General features: G+C 38.0%; 1 pseudogene; it reads right to left on the bottom strand.

The window, feature by feature from the left end:
• Positions 1-3,609: 3,609 nt before the first annotated feature.
• Positions 3,610-6,692, bottom strand: LOC105722961 (heterogeneous nuclear ribonucleoprotein D0-like; annotated as a pseudogene).
• Positions 6,693-13,056: the final 6,364 nt, after the last annotated feature.

The raw sequence follows: 13,056 nt of genomic DNA, 5'->3' as shown, positions 1-13,056 counted from the left end.
GGCTTGTAGGGTTTCCCTTGAGATGTCCACTGTTAGTCTGATGGGCTTCCCTTGGTAGGTGACCTGGCCTTTGTCTGTTGCTGCACTTAACATTTTTACCTTCGTTTTGATCTTGGGGAATGTGATGATTATGTATCTTGGGGTTGAACTTCTCATGAAGTATCTTACTGGGTTTCTCTGGATTTTCTGAATTTGAATGTTGGTCTCTCTTCCTAGGTTGAGGAAGTTCTTCTGGATGATATCCTGAAGTACATTCTCCAACTTGGTTTCATCCTCCTTGTCTCTTTCAGGTACAACAGTCAGTCATAGGTTCAGTCTTTTTACATAATTCCTTATCCCTTTTCTCAGAGGTTTATTGGGTTCCTTTTCATTCTTTTTCCTCTAACCTTGTCTGCCTGTCTTATTTCAGCAAGATAGTCTTCAAGCTCTGAGATTCTTTCATCTGCTTCTTCTATTTGGTTATTGATACTTGTGGTTGCATTGTGAAGTTTGTGTGTTGTGTTTCACAGCTTCATCGGGTCATTTATGTTCCTCTCTAAACTGGTGATTCTTGTTAACCGCTCCTGTCATGTTTTATCATAATTATTTGCTTCTTTTCATTGGGTTACAATATACTCCTTTAGTTCAGTAAATTATGTTATTACCCACCTTCTGAAGCCTGCTTCTGTCAATTTATTTATTGCAGCCTCAGCCCAGTACTGTTCCCTTCCTGGAGAGGTGTTGCAATCATTTGAAGGGGAAGTAGTCACTCTGGCTTTTTAAGTTTGCAGTATTTTTGTGTTTATTCTTTCTCATCTTCATGATCTAATTATCTACTTTCAATTTTTGAAGTTGCTGGCCTGTGAATAGGTTTCGTGTGGTTTTGTTGATGTTATTTTTGTTGATTTTTGTTTATTTGTTTTTCTTTTAACAGTCAGGCCACTCTTATGTACAGCTGCTGTGATTTGCTGGGGGATTGTTCCAGACCCTAGTTGCTTCATGTTTTTCTTTACCTGGAGGTATCACCAGTGCTTGCTGTGAAACAGCACAGATGACAGCCTGCTCCTTCCTCTGAACGCTTCATCCCATGTAGGTACCATTCCTCTTTGTGAGTGCTGCAGACCACAGCTGCTTCTAATTGGCCATCTTGGACCTTACCCTCTTTTTGCCTTTAAAAAAAGCAAAAAAACAAAAAAACAAAAACCTCTTATTTTTGTTGATACTTTCTATGATTTTCTTGTTCTCTGCTTGGTTTATTTCTCTTCTGATCTTTATTATTTTATGACTTGTTAATTTTGAGTTTAAGTTATTCTTTGCTTTGTAGTTTATTGAGGTGTGATGTTAGATTACTTACTAAGGATTTTTCTTCTTTTTAAATGTAGGCATTTATTGTATAAACACCCCCTTTATTTAACTGCTTCTGCTACATTCCAAAGGTTTAGGTTATTGTGTATTCATTGCTGCTTGTCTCAAAATAAGCTTTTAATTTTCCTTTAGAGGTCTTCTTTGACCCATTGGTTATTCATAAATATGTTGTTTAATCTCCACATAATTGAGAATTTTCCAAAATTCCTTATGTTATTATAATTTCATATCATTGTCAACCAAAATGACACTAGATATGGTTTTAATCTTTATAAATTTATTAAGAGTTGTTCTGTGGTCTAACATGTTTTATACCCTGGAGAATGTACTATGTGAACTGGAGAAAATGTATGTCCTTCTGCCGTTGGTGAAAATTTCTGTATATGTACTTTTGTCAAAAGCACAGGTTAAGTCGAGTATTTCCTTAACAATTTTCTGTATATACATTTCTGTATATACATTTTGTCAAAACTACAGGTCAAGTTCAGTATTTCCTTATCAATTTTGTTTCCGCTTGAAATAGCCATTGAAGAAAGTGGGTTAAGTCACCTGCTATTATTTTATAATTTATTGCTACCCAGTTCTCACTTTATGGCCATTAATATTTGTTTTATGTATTTAGATGCTTCAAAATTGGGTGCACATATATATATATATAGTAATATGGAATGTCAGTATTTAATGATAAAGGTGTCAGTTCATTAAGAAGATTATATATATATATATATAGCAATAGTTTACGACTTGAAGCCTAATTTTAATCATAAATATAGCCACCTTTACTATCTTTTCATTATGATTTGCATGGAATATCTTCTTTTATCTTTTCACATTCAGTCTATATGTGTCCTTAGAGTATAAATGCATCTCCTGTAGGCAACATATAGTTAGATCTTATATTTTTAATTGTTGTACATAATAGGTGTATATATTTGGGGTGTACATAAGATACTTTGATACAAGCATGAAATGCATGATAATCACATTTGGATAAATAGGACATCCATGCCTTTGAACATTTATCCTTTATGCTGCACACAATCCAGTTATACTCTTTTAGTTATTTTAAAAGGTACAATTAAATTATTTTTACTATAGCCATCCTGTTCTGCTAACAAATACTAGATCCTATTCATTGTTTCTAGCTATATTTTGTATCCATTAAGAAGCCTCACTACCCCCTCACACACACCCACTATGCTTCCCAGCCTCTGGGAACCATTGTTCCATTCTCTATCTCCATATGTTCAATTGTTTTAACTTGTAGCTCCCACAAATAGGTGAGAGTATGAGAAGTGTCTCTCTGTGCCTGGCTTATTTCACTTAATATAATGGCCTCCACTTCTATTCTTGTTATTAAAAATGACAAAATCTCATTATTTGCAGTGGCTGAATAGTACTCCATTGTGTATATGTAGCACATTTAAAAAACTCATTTCATCTGTCGATGGACACTGTGTTTGCTTCCAAATCTTGGCTATTGTGAACAGTGCTGCAACAAACATAGTAATGCAGATATCCCTTTGATATGTTGATTTATTTTCTTTTTGTTGTATACCCAGTAGTGGGATTCCTGGACTGTATGGTTGGTCTGGTTACAGTTTTTTGAGAAACCTTCAAAGTGTTCTCCGTAGTGACTGTATTAATTTACATGCCCACCAAAAGTGTATAAAGATTTCCTTTTCTCCAAATCCTCATCAGATTTTGTTATTGCCTAGCTTTTGGATAAAAACCATTTTAACTGGAGTGAGGTATCTCATTGTTGTTTTGATTTGCATTTCTCTGATGATTGATAATGTTGTGCAACTTTTCATATGCCTTTTTGCCATTTGTGTTTCCTCTTTTGAGAAATGTTTATTTTTCATTTTGTTAAGATAGTATGCTGTCTTTTGAGAAATGTTTTGCCAATTTTTTTTTACAAAAGCATTTATTAAAACACCAATAAGACACCACCATACTATGACACTGTCACACTGGGCTTTTAACACAAGACTTGCTCTACAATACTTGGAGGAAGGGCATAAAACACAAATTGATTCTGAAGCACAGCAATTAAGAAATAAAACAATGAAAGCAATTTTTTTTAACGGAAACTGAGAATTAAGCTTCAGAGGGACCCAATGTCATACTTCCATTCAGGGACTTGATACAAAAAAATTAGTTTCAACTGCTATTAGCAGGTGGCAAGAGCCACCTTCAAATAAATCTTCAAATTGGAAAATACTGCTTCACCCCTTGTTGGGGATAAGTTGCAAATTGAATAATTTAGTGTAGTTTGTAGCTATTTTGATGCTCATCTCTCCTGGATACCACTCTGCTGCTATAATCACCATATCCATAGTAGTTCTAACTAGTTTAGTCCTATCCTCTATAACCATCATAACCTTGGCTGTTATATCCATAATTGCCATAGCCTTGACTCCAATAACTACTATATCCCTGGTTCCACTTTTGACTCGGGCCACCACCTCTTCCACGAGCTCTTTCTGCAAGTCCTCCTCTAGATCACTGTTTCTGTTGCTGATATTGTTCCTTTGACATGGCTACTTTTATTTCACATTTACTAAGACCAACATTGTGGTATTTCTTTTCCCTTATCTTCTTCACCGGTTCTTCTTCCTTAAAGGTAGTAAAGCAGAATCCATACCTCTTAATGGTCTTGTTGCCCATGGGAAGTTCTAGAGATTCCACCTCACCAAAACCACCAAAGTATTCCCTTATTTTCTCTTCAGGTGTATCTGGAGAAAGGCCACAAACAAAATTTTTTTTTTTTTTTTTAAGCCAGCTCTTTTGTTTTCGTGGTTTTGGCCCTTTTAGGATCAATCACCTTCCCATTCAATTTATGTTTTTTTTTTCTGTTCTTTTTTAAACTATTTAATCAATTTTGATTTGATTTCTGCAGATAGCAAGAGATAGGGGTCTAGTTTCATTCTTCTGCATATGAATATCCATTTTCCCCAGCACCATTTATTGAAGAGACTCTTTTCCCCAATGCATGTTCTTGGAACCTTTGTTGAAAATGAGTTCATGGTAGGTGTGTGAATTTATTTCTTGGTTCTTTATTCTGTTCCTTTGGTCTATGTGTTTATTTTTATGGCAGTATCATGCAGTTTTGATTACTATAGCTCTGTGGTATAAGTTGAAGTCACGTAATGTGATTCCTCCAGTTTGGTTCTTTTTGCTCAGGATTTCTTTGACTGTTCTGAATCTTTCTGGGTCCATATAAATGTTAGGGTTAGTTTTTTCTATTTCTGTGAAAAATGTCACTGGTATTTTGATAGGGATGGCATTGTATCAGTAGATTGCTTTGGGTGGTCTGGACATTTTAACAATATTTATTCTTTCAATCCATGAACATGGACTACCTTTCTGTCTGGGGTGTGTGTGTGTGTGTGTGTGTGTGTGTGTGTGTGTATGTCATTTTCAATTTATTTCCTCAATGTTTTATAGTTTTTATTGTAGATATCTTTGACTTCTTTGGTTAGTTTCTAGGCATTCAACTTTATTTGTGGCTGTTGTAAGTAGAATTATTTTATTATTATAATTATTATTATACATTAAATTCTAGGGTAAATGTGCAGAAAGTGCAGGTTTGTTACATAGGTATACATATGCCATAGTGGTTTGCTGCACCCATCAACCCGTCATCTACATTAGGTATTTCTCCTAATGCTATTCCTCCCCTAGCCCCCACCTCCCAAGAGGCTCCAGTGTGTGATGTTCCCCTCCCTGTGTCCATGTGTTCTCATTGTTCAACTCCCACTTATTAGTGAGAACATGCAGTGTTTGGTTTTCTGTTCTTGTGTTAGTTTGCTGAGAATGATGGTTTTCAGCTTCATCCATGTCTCTGCAAAATAGCTAAGATCAAAGCAGAACTGAAGGAGATAGAGACACAAAAATCTTTCAAAAAATCACTGCATCCAGGAGCTGTTTTTTTTAAAAACATTAACAAAATAGATTGCTAGCCAGACTAATAAATAAGAAAGAGAGAAGAATCAAATAGACACAACAAGAAATGATAAAGAGGATATCACCACTGATTGCACAGAAATACAAACTACCATCAGAGAATACTATAAACACCTCTACACAAATAAACTAGAAAATCTAGAAGAAGTGGATTGAAAAACTACCTATTGGGTACTATGCTTGTCATCACCATTATCTGGGTGATGAAATAATCTATACACCAAACACCCATGACATTCAATTTACCTATATAACAAACCAGGACATGTACCCCTGAACCTAAAATAAGGTTTGTTTGTTTGTTTGTTTGTTTTTGAAGTCAAAGACAAGACTAGGCATAGTAGCTTATGCCTATAATTCCAGCACTTTGAGAGGCTGAGGCTGGAAGATTGCTTGAGTCCAGGAGTTCAGGACTAGCCTTGGAAACATGGTGGAATTGCATTTTTACAAACAAACAAACAAACAAACAAAAAAAGTTGAACATGACAGAGCTCACATGTAGTCCCAGCTATTCAGAAGGCTGAGGCAGGAGGATCCCTTGAGCCTAGGATGTTGGTCTCTTCCTTTACTTTCTCCCAAACAAACTGAGTCACTTTCTCTATGTTGACCCACCTGGAGCTGCAGGTCGGGTGATACAGACACCCCTTTGGCCACTGCCACTGAGACTGCAATGGGTCAGATCTTAAGCATCACAGCACTTGGTCTCACCCAAGGCCTGCTGTAACCATTACCTGGTTACCACCTATGTTCATTCAAGTCCCTAGCTCTGTACAGTCAGCAGATGGGAAAGCCAACCATGCTTGTGTTCTTCCCTTCAGGGCATCAGATCCCTCCAGGTCTCTGGTGGGCCCAGAGATCTTGTCTGAGAGCCAGGGATTGGAATAAAAAACCTTAGCAATCTACTTCCTGGTCTATTCTACTGAAGCTAAGCTTGCCCTCAAATTACAAGTCAACGTTCTTATTGCTTTTCTCTCCCTTTTCTACAGGCTGAGGAGTATCTCCCAGTGGTCACTAGCATCATTGCTTCATGAGGAGTTCTGGCTGACCAGCTCCAATCTTCACTTAAAGCCCAAGGGCTCCTCAGTCACTTTGTGGTGAATGCTTCCAGGCTTGAGACTCACCCTTCAGGGCATTGGGCTCCCCTCTGACCCAGGACAGGTGCAGAAATGCTGTCCAAAAGCCTAGGCCTGAACCTAGTGACCCCCAAGAGCTTGCTTGGAGCTCTACAGCACAGTGGCTGAGTTGATACCAAAGATGCCAAAGTCCCCTTTACTTGTACCTCTGCTTTTCTCAAGCAGTGGAGTCTCTCACTGTAGCCACTACTACTGGAAATGTTATGAGTCTCACCTGAAGCTGACACATCTCAGAGTCTCACCCATGGCCCATGACATATGACCTTGGTATTGCTATTGTTTATTCAGGGCCCAGAGACTCTTTAATCAGCAGGCAATAATTTCTGTCAGGACTAGCCTCATCCCTTAAAAGGAACCTTGTTCTCTTTTGTCCCAGGGTGTGTCTAAAAATGTTCAGGAGCTAGGCTGTCACAATTCTGCCTGGGGTCCTATCCTATTGTGGCTGAGCTAGTATTCAAGATGCAAGAAGTACTCTTACTCTTTCTGCTTCTCTCCTCAAGTAGAAGGAAGGTGTTACTTTTGTGTCTGTGAGCTACACTGCTTGGGGTTGAGGGAGAAGTGGTGAAAACACTTTCTTAGCTGCTCTGGCTATGTCTCCCTAAGGTATGTGCTGACCAAGACCTCTGTCTCTAAGTCCAGTCCAGCACTAGGACTTGTTTTGGAATTGCAGTTCTTTTCTTCTAGGCTTCCTTTCATGTTTACCTAGTATCCCAGATTATCTCGATTCCAACTGCTGGGATGGGTGATTGCTCTCTGTTGTGAGCTGGTTCAAATGCTCCCTCCATGAGTGGGTATCTGCTGAGCCCAGTGCTGCTTTTTTCTCTACTGTACAGAACAGCACAAAGTTCAATTCCAAGTTCCTCAGCTGCTGTGCTCTCCTTCCTCCGCATGTGGAGGTTCTCTCTGGACCACATGGCTGCTCCTGGGGGGTGGCAGACAAGTGTTGCTGGTGATTCAAGACTATCTTTTCTACCCTCTTCAGTGTCTCTTTCAGTCATATAAAATTAAAACCAGGTACTGGGATTGGTCACCTGATTTTTGGTACTTATGACAGTGCTTTTTGTGTGTAGTTAGTTGTAAAATTTGGCCTTCCTGCTGCGGGGGACAATTAGTGCAGGCTTCTATTTGGCCATCTTTGCTCTGCCCATGAATCTTACTTTTTTTAACCTATTCAGCCACTCTATCTTTTGTTTGGACAATCTAATCCATTTACATTCAAAGTAATCATCAATAGGTAAGAACTTACTACTACAGTTTTTTTTGTTCTTGTTGTTTTCTGGCTGTTTTATACCCCCTTTTTTCTCCTTTTTTTTGTTGTCTGCTGTTGTGATTTGATCATTTTCTGTATTTCTAAGCTTTAGCCCCTTTCTCTCTTCATTATTTGCATATCTGGTGTATTTTTTGTTTTATGGTTACCATGAGGTTTACATAAAACACCTTACAATTTATTTTAATCTAATAACAACTTCTGCCACATTAAAAAACTCTAGACTTTTATCCTTCTTCCCAATATTTGTGTTTTTGATATATAATTTTTATACTTTTATATTGTTTATCCCTTAACAACTTATTATGGCTTTAGTTATTTTTGACCATTTTAGCTTTTAACATTTATACTAAAGATATGTATGATTTACATACCACCATTACAGTATTTGTGTAATTTGGATTTGATCACACATTTACCCCCACCAGTGAGTCTTATATGCTCATATTCATTTATGATAGTAATTATTGTGCTTTGGCTTCTACTTGAAGAATTCTCTTAAACATTTTTTGCAAAGCAGGTCTAGTGGTAACAAATTCCCTCAGCTTCTGCTTGTCTATGAAAGACTTTATTTCTTCTTCATTTCTGAAGAACAGCTTTGCTTGAAAAAGTGTTCTTCGATGCACTTTTTATCTTTCATCACATTGTATATACTATCCCATTCTCTCTTTGTTTACAAGTCTTCTGTGAAGAATATGCTAATGGACATTTCCTTATATGTGATTTGAAACTTTTCTCTTGCCATTTAAAAATATATATATATATATTTGGATAGAGTATTACTGTGTCACCCAGGCTGTAGTGCAGTGGCACAATCATGGCTTACTGCAGCTTCAACATCCTAGGTTCAAGGGATCCTCCTACCTCAGCTTTCTGAATAGCTGGGACTACACATGTGCTCTGCTATGCCCAGCTTTTTTTTTTTTTTGTAAAGATGGAATTTCCCATGTTTCCCAGGCTAGTCCTGAACTTCTAGACTTAAGCAATCTTCCAGTCTCAGCCTTTCAGAGCGCTGGAATCATAGGCATAAGTTACTATGCCTAGCCTTGTCTTTGACTTAAAAAAATGAAACACCTTATTTTAGGTTCAGAACTACATGTACTGGTTTGTTATGTAGGTAAATTGAATGTCATGGGTGTTTGGTGTATAGATTATTTCATCACCCAGGTAATGATGATGGTAAGTATAGTACCCAATAGGTAGTTTTCAATCCTCTCCCTCCTCCTGCTGTCCAGCCTCTGATAGGCCTCGATGTGTGTTTTTCCCTTCTTTGTGTCCATATGTACTCGATGTTTTAGCTCCTACTTATAAATAAATATGTGCATTATTTGGTTTTCTGTTCTTGCATTAGTTAACTTAAGATAATGGCTTCCAACTCCATCTGTGGTATTGCAAAGGACATAATCTCATTCTTTTTTATGGCTGCATAGTACTCCATGGCATATATGTACCACATTTTCTTTATCCAGTCTGTAATTGATAGGCATTTAGGCTCATTTTATGTCTTTGCTATTGTGAATATTGCTGCAATAAAGTATGTGTGCATGTGTGTCTTTATGGTAGAATAATTTATATTCCTTTGAGTATATACCCAATAATTGGATTGTGGGGTTGAATGATAATTCTGTTTTTTCATTATTTTAGAAATTGCCATACTGTTTTCTACAATGACTGAACTAATTTACATTCCCACCAGCAGTGTACAAGCATTTCCTTTTCTTCACATCCTCACCAGCATCTGTTATTTTTTTACTTTTTAATGATAGCCACTCTGACTGGTGTGAGATGGCATCTCTCATTGTGGTGTTGATTTGCATTTTTCTAATAATTAGTGATGTCTTTGACTTTTGTTAGTTTGATTATAATGTGACTTGGAGAGAACCTCATTGGAGTGAATCTATTGTGGGAGTTTTGAGCTTCCTGAATCTGGATGCCTATATCTCTCCCAAGACTTAGGACATTTTCAGGAATTATTTTATTGAATAAGCTTTTTGTCCCTTTCTCTGTCTCCTTTCCTTATGTAAATAACATAATGCAAATATTGTTCACTTAAAAGTGTCTTATAAATTCTGTAGTCTGTCTTTAATATTTTTATTCTTTCTTCTGATTCATTTAAAAAGATGTAGATTAAAATTTCACAGATTCTTTCTTCATGACCTAGTCTATGTTGAAGCTTTTGATTATATGTTTTGTTTAATTGATTGAATTCTTAACTCCCAGATTTCTGTTTGGTTCTTTTTTATTATGATATTTGTCTCTTTGTCAAATTTATTATTCAGATTATGAGTGTTTTCTTGACTTCACTGAATTGTCTATTTGTATTTTCTTTTATCTTGCTGAGTTTTCTTAAAATGATTAATTTGAATTCTTTTTCAGGCAGTTTATAATTTTTGGTTTATTTGGGATCAGTTACTGAATAATTATTGTATTCTTTTGGTTATATTATGTTTTCTTGCTTTTTCATGTTTTTTGTGTCCCTGTGTTGATGTCTGTGCTTCTGATGATGAAGTCATATCTTTCAAACTTTAAAGAGTGGCATTCAAGAAGGACTTTTAACTGTAGATGGCCCTGAAGGTGCCAGTTGAACAAGGTGTGCTAGCTCTGGTTTCATGTGGGCACAGTGGTGTAGTGTCTATGTAGCTTCTTCAGTTGTAGTCATCAGCAATGACTGTGGGTGTCTCAATGGTTTAGGCTTCAGGAGTTTGGAACTCTGATTGTGGCTGTGTAGGTTATTAAAGGAAAGGTTCTAGGGATCCTTCTGTTCCTCTCTTTCTCACAGTATGAAGTTTTGGCTGAGGGAATCTCTCTTATTGTTGAGTTTGGCATGGCTTACAAGCAGCCATATCAAAACAGATATTCAAGACACAGGTGACTTAAATTGCTGGGGAGGCAGTTTCCTGGGCTCAGAGTTATGCAGAACTACTATGTCACCTGGAACTTGAGCTGCAGGTTCATTCTTTAAGGCATGACTAGTGGTAGTTCTCTCACTAACTTGCAGTCTATAAACACATACCAGCAGCACAGTCCCAGAGGAATGAATGTAGTTGTGTTTCTGGCCCTGGTATGGATCCAGAGAAGAAGGAGCACTCTAGAAAGACACAGCTGCAATTTGGGACCTAGAGCCAATAGGGTACAGTGGTAGTTCAGGCTCCTGCAGATGAGATATTATTCAGTGGTGACTCTAAAATTTAGGATGGTGGGACATGATAGTAGGCTAGAATCTGTGAAGTCAGGTGCAGCAGCAAGAAGGATCCAGGAATGGCAAGATGCCACGGTGGCTTGGGCCCCAGTGGTAGGGGGAACAGTAAAGTGATGGCTCTACTTCTTGGAGAGAAAGGGCAACAGCTTCTTAGACCACAGGGGGCTGCTTGAATTCCAGGTAGGTGAAATGCTCTTGCTGTATGGCCTGGAGGGCGGGGTGGCTCAACTCAGCCAAGGTTCTGATTTCATAGGATTTAAGCCACTTTGTCTGCTCAGCCTCAGAAAATGGCTACATAGATCAATGTAGCCTTTGGGTCACTGAAGGTAGGGCATTGCATCAGCTGTGGTGCTGAGAGGTGCTGTTGCTCCAGTGTGTTGGAGGCCTGATGTCCTTGGGTGGGGAGCATGGAACTCCTTCAGCTGTAAGACCAGAGAATGTGACTGCTCAGTGTACATGAGGTGTGAGGCCCTCTGGGAGTAGGGCATTGTTTCAGTTGTGTTGCTGGAGGAAGTAATTACTCTGGTGCACAGGAAGCCTGAGGTCTGTAAAGGGATGTTGCATCTGCACTGGGACTAGGGGCACAACTATTTTGGTGTGCAGAAGGCCTGAGATCCCTTGGAGGCAGGGTGATGTCTCAGCAGTAGTGCCAAAAAAGCATGACTTCTCTAGTGTGTAGGCAGCCTGAGGGACCTGGGGCATAGCATACTACCTCAGCTGTGGCATTGAGAGGCTATGATTGCTATGGACAATCCAGATTCTGCATGTAGGGTGCCACTTCAGCTCAGCCCTAAGAGAACGTTTACCAGCAACTGGGATGAGGGGGATGAAAGAGCTTTCCAGTAGCTTGACTCCAGTGGGAGAACATAACAGCAGCTCTGCTCAGTGACAACACATTACTGGGTGGGCATGGTGCAGAAGTGACTGATCCTCAGGAATAAAGAGAAGCAATAGCTGTTCACCCCATGGAGCAGAATACACTCTAGTAGTGAATCCAACTCCCAGATAGTGCAGAGTAGTAACAGCATGGGCCATGGGGTTGGAGTTGAGGCAACACATGAGCTTTTTCTCTGGAATTAGCTCAGTGTGTAGACTTTGGGGAGCTTCCTCAGATGTAATCAAGCCTGTGAGGACTGCAGGAGTCTTCAGTAACAAAGACTGCAAGTTCTGCTCTGGTGATGGGGGCTCCTGGGGTCCTTTTGTTTACCTTTTCCATGCAGGGAGAAATTGCTCCTGGTTCTGAAATAGTCCCAACTGGAGGAACAGAGTGGTGGAGGCAAGGTACTTTCTTCCATTCGGCCATTCAGAGCTTCTGTGCTCTATAGAATTTTTTTTGCTTTTATGTTGTTCTCTGGTGCTGTTTTTTGGTTATTTTATTCATTGCTTTTGTTTTTTTCTTTTAATTTTTATTTTATCTTTATTGTTAGGAGCTTCTAGTCACCCATCTTGCTCTCACCATTTGCTGCTATATTATTAACATTAATAGTGTAAACTGTATCAAATTAAATATAAAGATATTTTGATTTGCAATAAGAAACAGAGCAGTCATCTGTAGTCAATTGATTTGTGATAAAGATGACAAGACTATTCCAAGAAGAAAGACTGGAGTTTTCAATAAATGTAGCTGGAGAAACTAGATTCGCATGCCAAATAATGAGTTTGGACCCCCTACCTGACACTATATACTAACATTAACTCAAAATGAATCAAAGACCAAAATGTAAGCACTTCAATGACAAAACTCTTGGGGGAAAAAACGTTGTTTTCATTTTCATGACCTTGAATTAGGCAATAGTTTTTAAAGATATGACACCAAAAACTTAAGCACCAAAAGAAAAATTTAGGTAAACATTATCAAAATTAAAGATTTAACACTTCAAAGAATATAATCAAGAAAGTTATAAGACAACCCACTGAGTAGAAGAAAATATCTGTAAGTCGTTTATCTAAGTGTGTAGCATCCAGAACATCTAAATATCTCTTAAAGGCAACAATGTAAGACAAGTAACAAAATTTAAAAATATATAAGGATACAAGTACACATTTCTCCAAAGAAGATATGCAAATATCTTGTAAGCACATTAAAAGATGCTCAGCATCGTTACTCATTAGGAAAATGGAAGTTAAAATCAGAATGAAATATT

Source organism: Aotus nancymaae, unplaced genomic scaffold, assembly GCF_030222135.1.
Source record: "Aotus nancymaae isolate 86718 unplaced genomic scaffold, 86718_ANA_hifiasm-v0.15.2.pri h1tg000073l, whole genome shotgun sequence".
NCBI classification, from domain to species: domain Eukaryota; kingdom Metazoa; phylum Chordata; class Mammalia; order Primates; family Aotidae; genus Aotus; species Aotus nancymaae.
Note: the sequence above shows the minus strand (reverse complement) of the source record. Positions and strands in the feature narration are given on the sequence as shown.